Here is a 22,341-nt window from a genome sequence, read left to right as displayed (position 1 = left end):
AATGGGCATAATTGGGTTGGGGTACTTTGTGCCACAAATACAGAGGAAAGTGCCAAATACAGAGGAAAGCTGCACTTGGAGAAAGTGATCCGAGACCATGGGCAGTCTGAGTCTTGCTAAATTCAAGAACAAACATACAACCTTGCTCAAATGAGGAAGAGCACCTACCTCTCAAAGAAGGGTGCCAGTCAGAGTTGGGGATAAACTTCATGAAGCTTAAGGAAGACTCCACCCATCTGTGCGACCAGATTGTAAGTTGCAGGTTCATATTGCAGAATTATAAAGGCAGCTGGCAAAGAAGGGGGAGAAACAACAAACAGCCTTGGCTAAGGTGAAAGAGGAAGCAACCCAGAGCCAGGCCAAGAAGGCAATCAGTGAACTGGAATCTCAGAACACTGAACTTCAGGGACTCCTGGAGTCTGAGTGAACTGCCAGGGACAAAGTGGAAATCCAGAAGCGGTAGTTGAGTGAGGACCTAGATGTCCTGAAAACAGAGATAAAAGAGAGACTCTGGACTTCACTGTTGCACAGCAGAAACTCAGGTCAAAACAGGAACAAGTATTGAGACTTCTGAAGAAAATGTGGTGATGAGGCAAAAACCCATGAGGCATAAAACCAGGAGATGAGGCTGAGGGATTTTCAATATGTGAAGGAACTAAGAAAATAGCTGGAACAAACCAAGTGGTGACAGAAAACTTTGAGAATGAAAGCGTTGCTTGGTGGTGCCTGGTAACAGGTTCCTTTCTTGGACTCCTTAAAAATTCCACACAGGCTTTTCTCTTCTCATAAGACTCGGGTTTATTTCAATTAGAACAGTTTATAATAACATCTCTGAATCCAAATTTCATCCTTCCCAGGAGAGTTGTCTGCTACTCCTCTGAAGTCAACTCTTTGCTGCAGCCCCTAGCTCTCCTACTTGGAGCTGAAGGTGTAATTTAGGCCAGCTTGAGCCTCAAACAATTTCTCCTCCAGCTGGCCTTTTTCCTAAGCAGGCCTTTCCCCTTCAGGCAAGAAAGATTCAACAGGTACACCTTCTCCTGTTCTCAGCATGGAGACAGACTATATATAGTCTTCTTCCCATTGCTTTCCCTGATTGGCTGCATGAGAGGAGAGCCCTGCCTCAACACTCTACAGGGCTCCTGGTCCCAAGCCCTTTAAGGAAGCAGAAGCTTGGATTTTTCCCACATCTTAACTATTGCCTCGAGATCATCTTATTTTATTCCAGCACATAGCTCCTTTCATAGGTCTTAACTCCTGGGACTTTTTAGAAAGGATTAAAAAGGTGTTGACTGACCACTAGTCTTTACTACCCTTGAGGAGAACATCCCCCTGTTACAGGCCCTATTCTACCATAATACAAAATAATAACAATAACGAATAAAGTGAAAAGGATAACATTTGCTTCTGAATTTGTGTGACTGTTACCTTGCATGTCCACTGATGCATCCCTTCATGCTTGGATTGGATTTGTGGCAATACAAGCCTGTAAGTGACCTAAAATCTTTCCTGTCAACAATCTTCCTTTGTTTCATTGAAGATATCCCAGTTGGCCTGACTGTAAATACAATTAATTTACTTAGAGAAATCATTGAGAAGGTCAGACCCAAACCTTGCCAATATTAATTTGTTCCAATTTAGTATTAGAATATCCTGAAAATGCTATCTCTGTAAGTAAATATACACAAACAATTTATCTAGGAGAGAGAAAGAGAGAAATCTAAAAACTACTATCTTTTTGAAATCAGATAATATGTTATTTCCTGTTACAAATTGTTTCTGATCAGTTCACAAATTAAGTTTCCTGAGCAAATATTTTGGAGAGAATGAGTTGTCTGAGAAGCATACAACTTTCTTGATTTTAATCATTATGAAAAACTGTTTGCAAAAGAATTTTGCTGATTAACTCTTGGTTTGCAGATTGTTTACTAGGAGTATTAAATAGCCAAAATTTGAAATGTTGAATGTGTTCATTTTAATTTGACATACAATTCATGCCTATGAGGAGAAGTGTAACTTAAATCTGCTTTCAGCTGCAAATACTTGAGCTTTACAAGTTCAGAATTCACTTTTTGTGTCTATTTTCCTATATTGAAAAAAATGGGTTTGTTTGGTCTGGAGAAGAGAAGGCGGAAGGAGGACATAACAGTTTTAAATTTCATAACAGGTTGTTACGAGGAGGGGGAAAATTTGTTCTCATTAACCTCTGAGGATAGGGGAAGAAGCAATGGACTTAAATTGCAGAAATGAATGTTTATGTTGGACTTTATGAAGAACTTCCTAACTGTCATGGTATTTAAGCACTGGAACAAATTGCCTAGGAAGGTTATGGAATTTCTGTTATTGGAGATTTTGAAGAACAGGTTAGACAAACACCTGCCAGGAATTGTCTAGTTATTATATAGTCTTGCCTTGTGTACACGGGACTGGACTTAAATGACCTCTTGAGGTCCCTTCCAGTCCTACACTGGGGGCTCCATGGGTGCTCTGGGGTGAGCAGCCCATCACCCCTGCTGGTGCTTGGGGGGAGGGGAGACAGGTGGTGGCACATGGCCTGGGACCCCTGCTAGTGCTGAGTGAGGCTGGCATGCTCTCTACCTGGTTCCTTGTGGCTCCCCACTAGGCTCCACACACTGCCTCCACCCCAAGTGCAGGCTCCGCAGTTCCCTTTGGCCAGGAACCACAAGGAATGGAAGCTGTGGGAGTGGTGCCTGAGGGCAGAGGCAGAGCGCAGAGCCATCTGCTAGGAGGCGAGGGAGGGGGATGTCACTACTTCCAAGGAGCCCCCTGTGGTAAGCACCACCCATAGCCTTCATGCCCTCCCCCAACACAACCCCCTGCCCTGAGCCCCCTCCCACACCCAAACTCCTGCTGCTGCTGGGGAACAGAGCGGAGTGTCCTGAGACTGTCCCACTAGTGTCCAATGCGGCTAGCTCAGGGGTTGCCTAAGCTTCTCAGGAGGCCTCCTGGCCAGCTACACTGGCCGCTGCAGAAGTCACAGAGGTCCTGGCCTCCATGACAAACTCGCAGTCTTGGCTATTATTAATCACAAACGTTTCTCTCATATTATGCCTTTCTCTCTGTCCATGCTAACAATGCATTTCCTTTTTCCTGAGTGATTGTAGGGGTACGATCATTTACTCAGTCTACTCATTGTTCCTTATTAAAATGTAAAGCAACTGTGATGCAAGGATTTTTGGAGGATGGGTAATTATGTGTTCCATGAATAGAAGAAAACAAAATATTATACTACACTCCTTGTACATATCTATTATGATGTTCAGGTGGGTGAACAGATTTATTTCAAATAAATTAACACTATGTGTGTGTATATTCTTAAATAGTAATGTTAAGATAATTACATTCCAATGTGTGTTTCAAAGGATTTGAGCTAGCTACCTGTACTTTCTGCCACCACTCAAATTAGATTTCACACACACACACACATACACACACACACACACACACAGAGAGAGAAATTGTAGAAGTTAGAAAGTCTGGAAATTAACCTTCAAGGAGTCCATCCAGTTCCCCACTCACATATGATCCTTGATCACTCACCATCTACCCAATTGATTTACATTGCCTGCTTATGCGCCCACTTCTGGTGATTGTTCAAAAAGAAAGGCTTACTTTTCAAAATTTAGAAATTCTAACTGCACCAAATGATCATGTGATCTTGGACTGACAAACAGATTTTGTTGCATAGTTCCAAATGCTTGCGTATATTTTATTATCATAACATTCAATGTATGTGGCTGAGAAATATTCTTTCAAAATACTTTAGAAATATCTAGTTCCACCAAGTGATTTTTTTTTAATTTTATTAATTTTTTTTCCTCTCAAAGAAATCCCTGCTCTCAAAAAGAACAAATAAGGTGAAAAAATTTTTTTATCATGTCTTTAACGCTTTCTTTGTACAGATCTGGTTTATTACTGACAAAAAGGGAAAGAACATGTGTCTGTTATAGAAAACCAAAAGAATTCTAGGGATGTCACATTTTTATCAACCCAGCAAAATCATTTTCCATAATATTAGAGGGGTAGCTGTGCTAGTCTGTATCCACAAAAACAACGAGGAGACTTGTGGCGCCTTAAAGACTAACAGATTTATCTGGGCATAAGCTTTTGTGGGTAAAAAACCCACTTCTTCAGATGTTGATAGTTATAGTCATACTATCTTAATGAGACCTAGCACAAGAATGTGTATGTGAACAAAGGAATTACACTCTTATCTCATAGTGGACATAACCTAAGATGGAGCAGTGAATTGAATCCATGCCCCAAATCCAGGACTGGTTTCCTAACCATTGACTGACTCTTCCTCTCCATTGGCTCCTCACTGAGGAACAAGGGTCTTATTGTGCATAATTTAAGTAAGGATTAATTATTAGGGCCTATTGTATATTCACACTTGGTTATGTGTAAGGTATCTTCAAAATGTGAGGAGTAGCCACTTGAACATTATGAAAAGGCACCTGTAGGAGTAAAGTTCTTCTGGATGAACAGTTCTTAAAGTTTGTGAGTAGTTCTGTTTTTTGGATTTTAAAGGGGAAAAAAGAAGGAAGAAGTTAAGATGGCATTTCCAACATACTGTAAAATTCCTTTCTTGATTTACATCAAACTTCATGGTGGAAAAAAATCTAGCCATGGATGAGAATCAGTCTTTGAGGTAAATTGAGGATGGCAAATTAGGCATTGATCAGGAAGCTAGCTGAAGCCTTAATTTCAGTACAGAGGGATTAGCCCCCTCCATGGGTGGTGATCCTCACACTGTTCTAGATATGCATGTAGCTCTTTGGACAGCACATGTGGTTCCTTCAGAGAGCATAAGCCAGGATTTGGTAGAACAAACATCATGCTCCCATTTCTGCCTGGAATCCATGTGGTATTGCTGAGTAAACACATCAGCAAAGCTGAGATTCCAAACAGCAGAGCAGACAGCATATGAGAGAGGGAGAAGAAACATCTCCCAGCAGCTAGGATATGGGAGAAGCAGATGAAGGAAACAATGTGTCTAATTATGATACACAAAGTCACAGAATGATTTTTTACATTCCAATACATGGTATTTACAATGTCAGCTTTGTATCATGGTGTTAGAGCTGGACAACTTTTTTTTTTCTTTTTGGCTAATAGAAAAGTTGTCAGAAATGCATTTTGGGGAGCACAAAAACTATTTGTAAATTCAGGTCCAATTCTGAGATTTTTTGGGTGGGGGGAGAAGAAAGAAGGAATATAAATTCAAAAAAGTCAGAACTTGTTTTTTATTATTCAGTTAATAGTTTTTTTAAATGGTGCACATTCCAAAATGACCCAAAACTAAATGAAAAAATGGGAAAAAAAATCAGTTTTAGTTTGAACAAAACAGTTTTTTTTCTGTTATTTTTGTTCAACTCCTAAACCTAACAAATGATTTTTCACTGTGCTCTGTGCTGCTTCAGTACATGATGGCGTATCACAGTGATGCAAGGAACCAGAGCAATTATCACAATAGAATTTTAAGATATTAATCTAGTGACTTTGGCCCTCTGAATCCATTCACTGAGAGCTAGATTCCGTGTTAACCCTTATAGAGGTACACAGAAAGGGAGTAAGGACCCCTCACGCACCTGAGGCCTGTATAAGTACTGGGAAGAATTGATGTCCTTACACTCCGGAGAATACAAGCTTCTTAAATACTCCCCTATAGGAGGTAGAGAGTGCATAGTCCATGGCTTTATCACCCTCCATTCCCCCCCACACTGACTGCCTACCTTGGGGGAGATGTAGCAGTTTGGGCATTGCCTTACACCCCAGTTGTTCCTCTAACATTGAGATATTTTTCTGTATTATTTTACACAGAAGAGAATTGGGTGTGATTCAGTGGCCAGGGGATGGCATACTCAGAAGCAGAGCTGATCTCTACTGATCAGAGAGGCAAAGTGTTGACATTACCTCCCAGGCCACACATATCAGTGTCACATTGAGACTTGTGACAGATTCTCATGGATCTTCCATTTGTTTTAACATGTTGATTTTGATACTTGGAAATCAAGCTTATGTGGTGTATCATTCTTTCAGAAATGTGAATGTTTAGTTTTAAACCCATAAGCACTGAGCAAGCACTTCCAGCTCCTCAAGTGTTTCTCTCCTTTGTATAAGGAGATAATTTAAACTACCAGTGTACTAATTAACTAATCTCATTTTTACAGCTGCTGTCCTGTGTCTAAAAGGTGGAGGAATTTGGCTGCATTCAGATTAATACATCCGTAAACAGAAAGCTGCTTTCTCCCTTCCTCCTCCCTGTTATCTGGATTTCAGCCAATGTGTTGAACAAAATCCATTCTCTTAAGAATAGTTAATGACACAAATTAAGTGATGTCTAAAGATGAAATGATTGGTGCAATTTTCACTGATTTAAGCAAAGCATTCAATCTGAAATCTCATTCACTTTTTGTGAGAAAATGATCTCACTCTGGAATTTCAGATCAGATTGAAGAATGGATAAATGCCCATCTGATGAGACAAAAGAAGAGGGAGGAAGAAACTGATGGATATATTGCTTGCTACCATTAAGATCAGGCATTGTTTCATGTGCCACATGTTGTGCAATAATATGAGAGGACTCCATGTTTCTAAAACAAAACTGGCTCTTTATTAAGAGAACTATTTACAGAGGTGCTGCAACTGCAAATAGCATTCCAGGCATGAATACACAGACTGCATTCCTTGTGCCACCTCCAAACACTTCCCTTGTACACATTTTGCTCCTCCTTCCAAATTACATGAAAATTACTACAGCTTTCTTTTTAAAAAATTGTTATTTGTGTCTTTTCTGTAAGTCTTTGCTGAGTTTCTGGGGCCAAAGGTTACTAATCCATGTGAAATGGTATAAGTGAACCCCATGCAATGCCAGGCAAGCAAGGAGTTGAAAGCCAGAAGTCCTGGAGCTGCTGCTACAGTTCAGTAATTGTTAACGGTCTAAACTCTGTCCATGTACACTCCTTGAAAGTCCCTGAGAAATAATTTAGAGAAATATTATTCTTTGTTAAGATTTTGAGCTGCTGAAAGCTTCTTACCGGAGCTGAGTCGATAGTGGTAACGGGAGGAATTACTCGATTATTGCTTGTTCTGTTCACTTCATCTGAAGCACCTGGCATTGACCACTGTTGGAAAACAGAATATTGGTCTAGATAGACTAGTGGTCTGACCCAGGATGGACATGCTTAAAAGTGTTCTACAATACCTAATTTTGATAGTGTTTGCATCCCATTTTTCCACAAATATTCTAGCAAACATATTTACTGGCAGGACTGCCCCTGAGACGTGGATATTACACTTCACTGGTCAATGCTTAGACACCAATACCAAGTAGCTCTGATGAGGGTAGGTAGTAATTTCATTCTGAACTAAATGACCTGTTCTGATTGATTCCTCATGAAGACAAGCTGATTATTTTAAGTGACTTTAATGCTTATGTTGGCCATGATGACTGTATGTGGCAAGGCATGCTTTGCAAACATGGCATTGGCAAGAAGAACAGCAACGGACTACTTCTGCTGATAACATGTGTTGAGCACGATCTTGTTATTAAAAACACTGTAGTTGAACTCCACAAAAAATACAAAATAACCTGGATGCACCTTTGCTCATGTAATTGGCATGTGATCGACTAGGTGTTGGTCCAACAGTGGGACCTATGAGACATGCACATTACTCGGCTATTATGTAAATCTGATTGTTGGACTGACTGCCTTCTTGTTTGAGCAGAGCTTTCCCTCTCTAGTAAGCCAAAAATGCATAAAAACTAGTCAGTTAAGCATGTAAATATTGCCCCTCTGAAAGATTTATCAATCACCAAACAATTTTCAACACAGGTAATTATTATTTTAGAAACGCTTCCAGCGATCACTGATAATATATCTGCTGAATGGTGCATTCCTATATGACACAATTTATAACACTGTTGTGGATTGTGTTTCAGTGTACAAAATGCCATCATGCATTCTGATTCAGCAGTAATGATCCTGAAATATCAAATCATCTTAAGCCAGATATAGGGCAGCTGGAAGTGTCCCAATGAAATTCTGCTCAATGCAAAAGTTGTGATCAGAACAGAAAGCATATGAACTACAGGCCCTTGCTGTCTCCAAAGGTATCTATGACCATTCAACAATTATAGGAAAAATGTGTTTCTCAATCTAACCAAGGCATTCAACGTGGTCAACTGCACTGTGTTCAGTACATCGCACAAGGCCCAAACATAGGGGATGCTGCTTCTCTGGCTGATTGCTGTTTGGCCCTGAAATTATCTCTGCTCCTTCTGTAGAATTGTTAATACGGTAGTTCAACTGTATGTGGCCCAGAGAAACCAACTGCTTAAATGACAATAACCGAAGAAAAAAGAAAAATGCAATATAATCAGTCAATGTGATGCCAGAGTCTTTCACACTTCTGCTGCTAAGTGGGACAGTATTGAGATTTAAGTCTTCTCCACACTACAGCTAGATTTTATAACTTTTTCACTAAACCATTTACACTGTTCAATTTGTGCCTCCCTCCTTCTTTCCAGAAGCTTTTGTGCCATCACACTTGTGTTTTTTGCCATCTCCTGAACTGCACTTTAAGGAGTGCATTCTGGGACATCCCAGAGTTCCTCAGCAGCAGCTACCTGTGCTAAAGATGAGGGTTGGATGTGGTTTTTTTGTTTGTTTGTTTTTGGTTTTGGTTTTTTTTGTAATCCTTGCTTTTCTACCTGTCATTAAGGCTGCTGGAGTGTGATGTTTAGAATCCTGGAAGAACAGAAAGAGCATCATCTCCCAGAGCCCTCTAACTGCTAAAGAAACCAAATCTTTCTCCATACTAGGGTATAAACAGGAATGGGGCACATTTAACACTCACCACTTATTAACCAATGATTAACATGAACTCAATATTTATCCAAGCAGACTCTTAACCTGCTAATTGCTCAGTAAGAAAAATTTCTCTGTGGATGAGCTCTAAGGGTCTTTGAAAGAGAGAAAGTTCCCTTGTGAAGATGGTGAGAATGTCCCAGAAAGACTCCTGAAATATTGATAGAAGTATTTAATTCATGCTGTAAGGCTGCAAAGAAAGCTCACCATACTCTCTGACAGGAAAACATGGTTAGGAGACACAGTGAGAGTTCTGGACAAGGGCAACTGAATAAAATCAGCCATCTGAGTAAATTAGAAATCCACTTGGACTAAGCGGTAGGACTCTAGTCTGGGATTTAACTGTAACAGTTAAGGGGGAAAGTGTTGGCTAATGAAGCCCGCACTAGTGTCAGATGGGTCAGCTTTAGGAATACCTCATTATTGAACAAGCTACACCTGTGATTCCAAAACTGAACTGTTTTCCCCTGCCTAACTAGTTACTTCCCTGAGGCTAAGACATTTGCTAGTGCAGTAAGGCCAAAGGTTGCAGTGTAATGGATGGGAACTGGGCTTTTAATGAAATGAGCTGTCTTGTTGATATCGAGGGAAATGTTGCCTGAGTAAGGATGAAGGATTTGAAGGTTAGGCTTAATGGCTCCCCACATAGTGAGAACTACAACATATGCATGACTGAGTATATACATCTGTAAATTTGAATTCCTAAATATCTGTTTATTCACATAACATGCACGGCTAAAGAAAACAAACCACTTTCTTGTGTCACATCTCTCTTATCTTGCCCCACTGAACCTGATGAAGGATACTTGGAGGCTGACCCTATAGTTTTCAGTCATCCAAGTGTTGTAATTCTCAATATGGGGGCAGTCATTGAGCCAAACCTTGAAATCCTTCATCCTTACTCAGGCAAAATCTCCAATGATGTCAGGAAAAGTTTTGCATGAATAAGGATTTAAAGATTTGACCCTACAGGCCTATTCATGTGAAAAAGCATTGCAGGATCTGAGCTTTGATTAGAAGTGCTTCTGGGCTGGGACAGAATCTTGTTTTATATTCTCTGAAGCACTATCCATATCTATATTCTATGGGAAAATTAATAGCCTTTTATAATAGTGCTTTTATAATATTCCAGCCCCCTTCTGAAGTGACTGTACTAAATCCTGAATTGTGCCAAATGGGACAGATTACCAGTTTAAACCAGGAACTGCCATATGTTTGTTTTAATTTTTGCGAGTAATTCTGTAGAGTGAGCATCACACGACATCACACATGCAGGGGAGCAATTGTTTTAACTGTATTTGATAAGCCCAGAGTGCTTCTTTTCCTTCATTAGTTGTGTATTGGGCACCTAGTCTACTACAGTGATAAGTAATTTTAGAAAACTGTCAGACAGATAGGTCAACCAGCTAAATTACAGTGTTCTCTGCACGATTAGAAGCAGTGTTATGTTTGCAGGCTGAGGAATTTATTTGGTCCACAAGTTCCTAGTATTGCATTTATCTTCAAGTTTAGCTCTTAACAACCCCAGCTCCTTGCTCTACTGCAAAATGAAACCTTCACCATAGCACTGCACCCCATTCTAGATTACATTGATTACACTTACTCTGCAAAAAATGGTTCTTTTCATTTCTGATGCCCCTTACTAAGTCTTTCCACCATTTCCTCAAAATGTTTCCTTTGCTTCTCACATTGCCGCTCTCACCAATTTAGCATTTTCACTATCTTTAAAATGTCCTTCACCTTATTCATTCACTTATTTGCCTCTGCTGCCAAATTTGAACTATCAGATGAAGCATTTTTAAAGCCCTGTATTTCAAATCCCTGAATGATAGATAGTGTTTTCATTACTGATGTATTCATGCTACTGATGAGGTATTTTACAGTTGTAACAAATTAAACCATTGACATACATCATGTGGATATTGGTTTGCTCTCTGACTGCTTACACAGAAACAGCGTAAACTGGAAAAACAAAATATGGACTGTGAGTAACTACAATAACATTAAGCTAGAGATGTTACAATTTACAGTATTTTGTTCCCAGTGGTGAATGTTGCAGTTAAAGTTGTAACTCAATTTACATTATAGTGCCTAACTTTCACTTATGTGTAAGTTTCTGAAAATGTTTCCCTTTGGACCTTTCATATTTGGTTTCAGTCCATGTGAGTGTTCTGCTTTTACTGGGAAATTTTTATAACAGTTCACTTGTGTGTACTTGAATTAGTGGATGTTTGTTTGTTAAGTCCATTACATAATGTTGTAAAGATTTTTTTTATTACAGAGAGCCCAAAAATTGCTAAGCAAAACCTCTCAAAACTTGCAGTATGGTTAATCTTCAATGAGGAGTAGTCACTTGACAAGAAATTTCTTCTTATGTTCCTGTTGTATTATGCTTTCCCACTTCATGTTTCCTTTATATCTCTCTCCCACACTCATCTTCACAGTTTTTTGCTTTGCTGCCCCTTAAACTTGGAATTCCTTCCTGCTCACTTATGGATGTTTATAGAAGTGAGGAAAGATGGAGAAGACAGGCCTCTCCTACTGCTCCCCAGATGAGGTAGACGTTTGCTTTGGTAAAATTTCCAGCCTTTATAGTTGTGAAGATGCAAAGGTAAACTTCCCAACAAGAAGTGGATATTATCCATGCTGTGTGGAGTCTTTTGTGGATGGAGCAAAGTGATCTGGGGCATGAAAAGATCAGGATTGCCATTTCCAAATTATACTCTTTTTGGACCTATAATCTCATCACCGTTCTTTTCATCCAGAAAAGATGACAGATTGTGTCAGCAAACACACTTCCATTTACAGGGATTTGTTCCTGCCTCCCAAAGCATATTTGTTTATTGTTTGTTCATTTGCTTTTGTTAATTTGCACCTTGTTTTTGATATGCAGTTTCTAAAATGGAAAATGTTGTAGTTTGCCAAATATTTCCTTAATTTTAAAAGGGATATTTCTTGGAAACCTTGTCTTTCAACAGAAATTTGGTGTTGTTTTTTTCTATTTGTATAACCGTGTGGGATCATAGGGACTTTGCCATAGTTTGTTTTTAAAAGGGAAACCATGGTTTTATAGAGACTTCTATTTTAAAAAGAGCAGTATTTGGCAATGTGATTTTTAAAAAGAAAATTGAAAGTGTAGTTTGTTTTAACTGATTGTTGAATTTATGTTTCCAGAGCCTCTGAGGTCTTCCTCCTAACAAGTGATTAAGGTAGGTAATACTGAATTTCACACACAGGTTTTCTATCTGCGTTCACACAGCACACAAGCACACACATGCTATGGAATTACCATGCAAATGACGAGGCAAGCATTTTCCCTATTTACAGCTGCTTCTGTTTCAGTGCGTGAATTATTCTCTTGGATTATCCCTTTGTAGCTACTTCATACCTCCCATCTACTCCTGCTCCAGAATCAGCACTTTAATTGCTGTTGAACTTTCTGCTGTGTCCTTTATCTAAGCAATGTCTTTAAGGGACATTGGGCTGCTCTTGAACATCTGAATATCTTTTGTGTGGCACACCTGAATACCGGCTCATATCTATGTCATGCACCCTTTGTTTAAGAATGTTATACACTACAGATAAATGGTTCATGAATGCCTTCAAAACAATCATAGAAGCTTATTTCATTGGACGGAAAGGAGTACTCCATGAGAACTGAGTGCTTTTTCAGTAACAGAAATGTTGTCACGATTCACAAAAGTTGGGGATAATAGTGGAAAGGCCTGTACCAATCTTCAGTAAAGTGCAGGATATATTCTCAGATCACAACAAAATGGAATGTCCCAAATCCTTGACCTGCTGATGCTCCTGTTCTTTGCGTAGGAATCTACTTCCCTCTCACTATCAAATCTATTTGTAAATCTCAACACTTCATAATGTCTCTACAATGAAAATCCCCAGAACACATGATTATATAAACTAACTGCACAGCCAGTAGTTTAGAACATCAATCTGTGTTGTGTATGTCTAAACTTTGTTGTCAAAGTCTGCTTTAGGCCCTGATCATCACTCCGTCCTTTCACAGAGACAACTCTACTTGGACTCAATGGATATTTTAATATTCCTTACTCACCATTCTTCACTTGAAAGATTCTATAGACATTACTTCCCTAGGGAAAAAAAGACTTTTGGCTAAAATACAAATCTGATGTCAATTTTTTGAAGTTTGATTTAAAAAGTCCTCATTGTGATTTGGCACTATTTTATGTTGTTGACTCAATTTCGACTTTAGTGTGTCTGTTTGGATGCCTAGTTTTGCGTTTAGGTGCTCAGAGCAACATTAGGTGGCCAATACATAATCACAGCGCCTAGATATAGGAAATTATTTCAGTACCAACATGTAGGCTTGGGTGCCAAAAGTACATACCTGATTTGATAAAGTTGGTGCAAAGATACATAGAGATGCAGAATAGTTACATAAGTCACAGTATGTTTTCTTAACAGAAAATTCACTAGTAATTTGCTTTGCTAGTCTAAGCAATGATTTCTTATAATCAGGCATGACTGATAATAGAGTTGGATAATACTTTTTAGGGATAAAATAATAAATGAAAACAATTATCTTTATGTGAAAATGATTATTTTTGTTGAAAATTTGTCACTGTTGTAGAAATCTTGTTTTTCACAAAAAAGCAACTTATCAAAATCTTTTTATCAAAAACATGTTTGTGAAAATATTATCAAAATGGTGACAGATTTTTTTGTTTACCAAAAATGAAGGGTTTGGTAAATGAAAAAGTTTTCATATATTGAAACTTGGGTTCTCAATAAACAAAATTCAGTAGCCATTTCAATAATGTTTTCAATAAGGTTTATAATTAAAGGTCCAATTAAAATGAAATTTTGGAGAGAAAATGAAAGGTCCATTTTGAACTCTTCCCAAATAAAACTTAAAAATTAATTTTGTTTTTTTGAAATCCTAGTTTCCTTTTTCAATTTTCATCCAGCTCCTTTTTGGTTTTGTTTTTTTTTTAATGAGCATTCTCAGCAACTAGTTTTCCCATGCTGGAAGCAGTTATCAGTTACCCTGCCATTCTTAAAGGAGATATTTTTTGTTGCTTTAATGAACAACACAAAGGACTGTAAAACTAAGGAGATTTGTATTGAAATAATGTTTTTTTCTTGGTAATAATTGGCCAGATCCTCAAATAGTGTAAATTAGTTAATGAAGCTATGCTGATTTAGACCCGCTGAAGATCTGACACAATAAATTTATGTTATCATAGCACAACCCCCATGTTGCCACTCTTGGTTCCTTACAGTCCCTATCAAAACAGGGGTCTTTGCTGCATACTGAACAAAGCAACATTGTTCTGTGTATAAAACCAGTGATGCTGCCGGGCATGAGAAGAAAATACACGTTAGTCCCCCCCACCTAGTACGTGAAAACAAAACAAATGTACCACGCTGCAGGTAATAAAGGAAAGAGACAGATTGAGTCTTTGAAATTCTGGTGAGAAAGTTTCCTGTTGTGGCTGCTGGATTATCTTAGGGTATGTCTACATTGGCAGAGTTACAGCACCAGTAGTTACAGCACTGCTCAGAGAGCACTGAAGGGAAAATGCTGTTGTGTGTTCACGCTGTCAGCTGCCTGCACAGTAGCATGTTCACACTTGTGGCACTAGCAGCAGTATTCTGAGTGGTGCACTCTGGGAAGCTATCCCACAGATCATCTCTTCCTCTTCTGGTGCTAAGAGTTGTAGGAAGGCAGAAGGGGTTGCGGGGCATCCTGGATCCTGTCCCAATGCCCCATGATGCATTGCTTTGCATCCAAGAAATCCCTGTGCTTCTGTCTGCATTTGGCACCATCTTTCAACAGTTTGTGTACTGCACACTCTGCCTCTTTGGACTGCAAGAATGGTTCCTGAACTGTTGACCAGTATGCGGCTTGCTCTGACTAACATGTCACAAGAGGCAGTGGACTTATTCCTTAAACCACAAAGGCAAGAGCAGTTTGACATTGATCTCACCACGCATAGTAGTTATGACACGAAATTGCTTGTGACATTCACAGAAGTGTTGACCACAGTGGAACGCCACTTTTGCACTCAGGAAGCAAGCACTGAGTGGTGGGATCACATTGTGATGTACGTCTGGGATGACGAGCAGTAGTTGCAGAACTTTCGGATGAGGAAAGCCACATTCATGGGACTGTATGATGAGCTCACTCCAGCCCTGCAGCACAAAGACACAAGAATAAGAGCTGCCCTGTCATTGGAGAATTGCATGGTGATTGCACTGTGGAACCTGGTTACTCCAGACTGCTACCGATTGGTCACTAACCAATTCGGAATGGGAAAGTTGACCATTGTCATGTTAATGGAAGTGTGCAGGGCCATTAATCACATCCTGCTCCAAAAGACCGTGACTCGGGGCAATGTGCATGACATTGTGGATGGCTTTGCACAAATAAGTTTCCCTAACTACAGTGGGGCGATCGATGGCATGCATATTCCAATTCTGGCACCAGACCACCTAGCCTCTGAGTACATTAATTGGAAGGGGTATTTCTTGATGGTTCTCCAGGGGCTTGTAGATCAGCATGGGCATTTCACAGACATGAACACAGGCTAGTCCAGAAAGGTTCATGACTCACTCAACTTTCAGAACACTGGCCTGTTCAGGAAGCTTCAAGCAGGGACTTTCTCCTCGGACCAGAAGATCACTGTAGGGGAAGTCAAAATGCCCATTGTGATCCTGGGAGACCCCACCTACGTCTTAATGCCATGGTTTATGAAGCCACACGCGGGGCACCTTGCCAGCAGCAAGGAATGGTTCAACAACAGGCTGAGCAAGTGCAGAATAACTCTTGAGTGTGCTTTTGACCATTTAAAGGCCCGTTGGTACTGCCTATATGGGAGTCTGGACATGGCTGATGACAATATTCCTATGCTTATAGCCGCCTGCTGTATGCTCCATAATCTTTGTGCAGGGAAGAGTGAAATCTTCACTCAAGGCTGGACCTCAGAGGCTCAATGCCTGGAGGCTGAATTTGAACAGCTACAGACCAGAGCTATTAGAGGGGCACAGAGTCTTGCCATAAGGATCAGGGATGCCTTGAGGCAGCAATTTGAAGCTGAAAGACACTAATATTTTTTGCTATGCTTGGGAGTGCAGTTTTTGTAGTGCTAGGAGGTGATTGTGATTGGTGTAGATGATGCACTATGAAGGTTTAAGAAAATTGCGTGTTGATTTTCAGGGCTTTGTTGGCTTTCAATTAATAGAATAAAGATTGCTTTCAAACCAACACAATTATTTTATTAAAAAATAACAACCAGAGGAGAGAGACAAACCAAAAAACACATCAGCACTGAGGGGGATGGGGGCAGGGAGGATCCCAGGAGGAGGTGCGGTCCCGGGACAGTTAAAGATTTGTATATGTCTAGGTATACTATCCAACCTTCTCCTTTTGAGTACAGTGCAGTGCATACTGTACTTCATCAGGGCTAAACTGTAGAGGGATGGGTGTTTGAGAGCAGTGGGTACTGGGAGTTCGCAACGCTGGACTGTGATGGGGCAGGAGTGGAATGCCATGGGTACAGACAGGAGCCAGAAGTTTGATAAGAGTGTATTGTCAGTGTCTGGGGGGGGTGCATGGGAAAGAGTTTGCGACAGCAGTTGCAGGGAAGGGTGCGTGCAGAACTGCTTGGTTTGCAGTGCTAGCACCTGCAGCTTCTCCGCTTGACGCTCCATAGTGTTTAAGAGCCACTCCATTGCTTAGTTCTGGTATGCCATGTTCTCCTTTTGGTCTCTCTTCTTACTGTTCTCCCACTCCTTCCATTCTTGTTTTTTTTTAGTGCATCATGACCTCATGCAAAAAGTACTCGTTAATTTTTTGTGGTCGCTTTCTAATTCTGCGCAGCCATTCAGCTGGTGATAACAAAGAGGGAGGTTAGGCTCCCAAGGTCATCTCTGTGCAGCCAAAATGCAACATTTTACAGAAGCACTATTGTTTGCAACACACAGCAATGTTTCAGTGATTTAAAACACAGCCAGTATTCACATACCTGTCACTCACTGGCTGACCCCAGGCAAACACACATGAGCCAAAAGAACCCCAAAGTGGCGGGTGACTGCAGTGTCAGAAGAAATCACCATTCTCAGATCCTGCTGTACACTGGGCACGTGGCTCTTGTGGAGAGCCAATACTGGCTTATAATCATTTTGGTTGCCACACTTTCTGCAGGCTGTGTTCATTATGGAAGATATCTCACTGCTAAAGGTGAGTGGGGAATCAAGGGAGGGTCTTCTCCTAGACTGCAGCTTCTGCCCTGGCCCCTACATGGCTTGCCTGTGTTTGGTCTCCTCCTCCCCCTCCAATGACAGCAGAGTGGCATTGGAAAGTTACCCTTAATGGGGCAATAAACAAAGCAGCTCTGCCAAAGAACCTGCCTCAGTGGATTTCTCAATATCTCCATGAGAGTAACCTGGATATCTGAGGCAGATTCCTGTGAAGTGAAGGAGTCAATCAACACCCTGTTCTGCCACTCAGACTAGGTATGTAGTGGTACGTGCATCACACAGACACAAGCTTGCTCTCTGCATTCCTCCTGCAATCACCAAAATCAAAACCACTTACCAGGGGGCCTCCTCTCCTGTTTGCGTTTTGCCAAGATCTGACAGCTGTGACTGGCTAGCCTCCTCTGGGGTAGAAAAGAGCTCCTGACTGCATGCATCTCTGGCCTCCAAGTCATCCTCTGCCTCTGGGTCCCCCTCCTCCTCCAAGATTTCCTCCTCCTGGCTCAGTCCACTCTCAACTGGCACACAAGCCACCAAAGTATCCAGAGTGGTCTTCACAGTGGAGGTGAAGTTGCCACTGAGTATCGAATCCAGCTCTTTGTAGAACCAGCAGCTCGTGGGTGCAGCACCGGAGCAGCAGTTTGCCTCCTGAGCCTAGTGGTAGGTGTTCCGCAGCTCCTTTATTTTGACTCTGCACTACAGTGTGCCCTGCTCATGGCCGCTTTCTGTTATGCATTGTGAAATCTGTCCATAGGTATCATAATTCCTATGGCTGGAGCATAGCTGGGAATGGACAGCCTTCTCTCCCCAAATGCTGATGAAGTCCAGTAACTTGGCATTGCTTCAAGTGTGAGATCACCTGGAAAGATGCTCTGAGACCATTGAACGTGTCACCAAGCACACAGGAAGGAGACTTTCAAAATTCCTAAGGAACTTAAGGGGTGGGGCTTATGGTTGTTCACCTGAGGGCAGGGCAGTAGAGTTCAAACCGATGACCAGAGAGGCTAGAACAGACATTGTGGGACATCTCCCGGAGGACAGTCGCAGCATTGTAATTGACCAGGATGTCTACACTGGCACCGTGGCACTGTACCCCCAGCACAGAAAGTTCTACGCCTCTTGGGATGGGTTTTTTACAATGTTGCAACTGTGCAGTTTCTGCGCACTAAGTGGCTTGGCAGTGTGCACACCTTGGGAGTTACAATGTAGAAAGCTGCTTTATTGCACAAAAACTTGCCAATGTACAAAAGACCTTAGAAATAGTTGGGGTCAGGAAAAAATGTTCCCAGTGTAAACTCTAGAAACAGTTGTCAAGATGTTGATTTAATATGAAACCTCATTACATTTTGTAGGGTAAATGTGCTCCATGTGGAGCATGGTGAGTAATATGCACCAGTGTCATTAGCATGATAATCAAATTTGGCTTTACAATCTTATTTATAGACCCAAGACAGTGTGTATTCAAGTAAATGAGAAAATAACTTGTTCTATTGTTGCCATTTCTGCTTAGCAATTACATAAAAATATTGGTTGATCCCAGATAGCATTAGTACCTAATTCCAGATGGACTATCTTCTTGGTTTAAACGATGTATTGGGTATGGTGAGATACTTAACTTCCTGGAATCACAAGGTGAAAGTCCCACAATGAAAATTTAGCCCTTCATTCTGCCAAAGCAGACATATTAGCTGCCATGCAGTTTGATTATGTGTGAGTCTTTCAGATGAGACCTTAAGAATTCAGGTCCCGTCTGCTCAGCGTGAACACTAAAACTAATTTGGCACTCCATAAGAAAGGTCTTTTCCAGCGTCTTTCTTTATTATTTCCTGTCTACTCACAACTATCCAGAGTACCCACTGGCTGCTCCCTCCACCCCAACTAGTGAATGTGTTTCAGTAGTGTTATATTTATATAGTTTTCAGTGATATGTGACCCTTTGGTATGAAGGGCTTTATATAAAAAAAATGACTCTCTTTTTTTATTTTATACACTGCTATATTTATGGTAGCCAACACTGTAATCTCTGTAACTCAAAGCTGTCAGTGGATACCAAGATGAAAAGTCATTTTCAATAGGACCTTTTCCTTGTTAAATATATACATAATTCAAGTACAGAGATTGTGAGGGTAACAGAGGGTAATATAAGTAAGGTTATAGTTAATATATAGTCAGAGGTTACATTAGATCTAAAAGTACAGTACATACAAGCTTTTATGGAAAGCATGCCTGCGTGGAATAATATTAACCAGTATAGAATCATTGCAGAATGTCGGGGTGCTGAGAAAGAGATTATTTGTTCATTTAATTCAAATCTGTAACTGTAATATATGAACTTTCATTAACACTCATTTTGATTTGGAACCTGTCCTATATTGATTTCATTGTATTTAGATTTAAAATGAAATATATTTTCTTGGACAGAATGTTTTATTGGGTGCCGGAGTGGAAATCTATGACCGTTACAACTGCCATCCAGATAGAACTTCTTTGTAAATGATATGTTACATTTCAAGAGAGTTATACTCTGTGAGGAAAATATTAAATCTGTCAACACGTTTACCTATTGTCAGAGCAACATTTCAGCTAATGGTTTGGAGGTAGGAAGTGTCTTGGAAAAGATTTATGAACATGGAAAAGAGTTAACTGACAGATTCCCAGATACACTCTAAACATTGTAGATTAATTCAGGGAGACTTTCACAAACTATAATATAGCAATCTGTGATGTGTAGCTATACACGCTCTTACCTTGATGCTTGTTGCTTTATTTCACTGCAACTTGAGTTTTGTCAGATTATATAATATTGTGCAATATCACTTGCTCAGTGATGTAATCAGAATCATCTTTAGGCAACACAGTGCAATGTTTTAAATGTAAACAAAACGTATATTTGAAGAGTTCTTTATTGTTGGTCAAAAGACTTTGATTTTCAAACTAAGTTTCTTTTGAACAAGGCATTCTTGCTACAAAACACCCTGGTCTGAAACAATCTCCTTCCCAGTCTGCCTACAGTCTTCCCCCTCAAAACTCCAAGCATCTGAATATCTAGTGCCCTCATCTTGCAGATACGTAAGCACATGAATAACTTTATGCACATGAGTAATCATATTCTCTTTCTCTATTCATGTACTTAAAGTTACTCATGTACATATATCAGAGGGGTAGTCGTGTTAGTCTGGATCTGTAAAAGCAGCAAAGAATCCTGTGGCACCTTAGACTAACAGACATTCTGGAGCATGAGCTTTCGTGGGTGAATACCCACTTCGTCACATGCATCTGACGAAGTGGATATTCACCCACGAAATCTCATGCTCCAAAACGTCTGTTAGTCTATAAGGTGCCACAGGATTCTTTGCTGCTTTCATGTACATATAATGTGTTTGCAGGTCTGGACCTAAATGTTATTCATGTTGATTATCTAATTTGCTAATTTTCAACAGAATTTCTGTTGCTAACAGATCAGATACATTTGGAAAACTTGCACTTCTGTTGCTTCACTACAAGAAATACATTAATGCAAAATTAAGGTTAAGAAGTTGAATACAGAACAGTAAGGAAACTTCTATTTACAAAAGGGCTAGAATTCAAAGGTGTGGTTCTCTTGCATATACCATATTTTGTAAATTATTTTGTGTACTAGTGCTGAGTGAATAATCTGAAACCATTAACACATGTGGTAAATATAGTGTTTTCCTGTTCAGGGAATATCAATGAGAAGATAGTAACTGACTCAAATTTGTCATTTAAGATTATATAAAAATGGTTATGCCAGTAAAATTTAAATTCATGAGTGTTTATAGCAGGCCAAATCCTTCTCCACTTGGAGTTAGTGACAAAACTCCCATTGACTTCACTTGACTCAGGATTTGGCTTAGGAAGGAAACAGAGAAGGGGGACACACAAAAGACTGTAGCAAACATATTTAAAAATTTGAGACAATAGACTTGGGAAAATGTTTGCATTGTTCACTGAGCTCTAAAATAAATGTCCATTTATATGTGAAAGGTATCTGAGTCACAGTTGCTTTGGAAACCATAATTGGTCATTTTCTGACTCTTGTTCATTTAAATTCACAATTAACGTGATGATGCCACATTACCATAACTTTCTGATGTGTTTCTTGGGAAAATAAACAGGCAGAAGCACATCATAACATCCTGTGGACCCATCCCAGCCTTCATTGCCTTCTTATGCACTGACCACAATTATTTGCTTCTGTAATTTGTGCAATACTGGGTCCTATGGAGTCCAAATTTAAAATTTAAGCTCTTTAATAGGATACCAAGAGCCTAAATGTCCTAATTGACACTTGAGTGCACAAATATCCATTTTATATGCCTGTGTACTAATTTGGATCCAAGTTCATGAATTATCATTGAGAGATTTTATGAGATGAGTGAGCCTTACAAAAGAATTTGAAATGAAGAGTCAAAAGACAAAAACATAGCAGCCTGCCCAATAGCAGGAAAGGGTAGTAACCTATTTCAGCCTCAAATCTCAGGTCTAAACTCTTTCAGAGGATTTGCCTTTCCTCTCTCCTTCCTGACTCCTCCTACTTGCATAGCAACAGCCTTTTCTCAGACTCTTCCTGTTGCTCCACCAGAGTTGGAGAGAGCAGGTGGATGAGTAAATTTCTTTTTTTTTTAATCAAATTCTATTGGTGAGAGAGACAAGCTGTCAAGCTACACAAAGCACTTCCTCAGGACTGGGAAAGGTATTCAGAGTGTCACAGCTAAATACAAGGTCAAACAGATGTTTGGCATAAGTAGTTAGCACATATTTTAAGGGACCATTCAAGACAGAATGGCCAGTTAACTCCCTGGTAGTCACAGGACAAAAAGTGGAATAAGTGGGTTACAGATTGTTGTAAAAGCCCAAAGTTATGAATTTAAGCTCCCAGGCTAGTCTTTTGAAAGTGTTGTGTAGGTTTCCTTTGAGGGCAAGGACTGATATGTCAGATATCGAGTGATCACTTTTTGAAAAGTGTTCACCCACAGGTGATAGGGTACTTTGTCTTTTATCATTTTCCTGTGTGAGTCCATTTGAGAGCATAGTGATTGTCTGGTTTCATACACATAGTTGTTACTGGGGCATTTAGTGCACTGAATGAGATATACCACATGTTGTGATAGGTATGTGTAGGATCCATAGATGTTGAAAGGGGGTGTTGTAGGGGGTGTTAATCATTGTAGCAGTGGAGATATGTCTG

This window comes from Gopherus evgoodei, chromosome 1 (assembly GCF_007399415.2).
Source record: "Gopherus evgoodei ecotype Sinaloan lineage chromosome 1, rGopEvg1_v1.p, whole genome shotgun sequence".
NCBI classification, from domain to species: domain Eukaryota; kingdom Metazoa; phylum Chordata; order Testudines; family Testudinidae; genus Gopherus; species Gopherus evgoodei.
The sequence above is the reverse complement of the archived record's forward strand: the minus strand, read 5'-3'. Positions refer to the sequence as shown.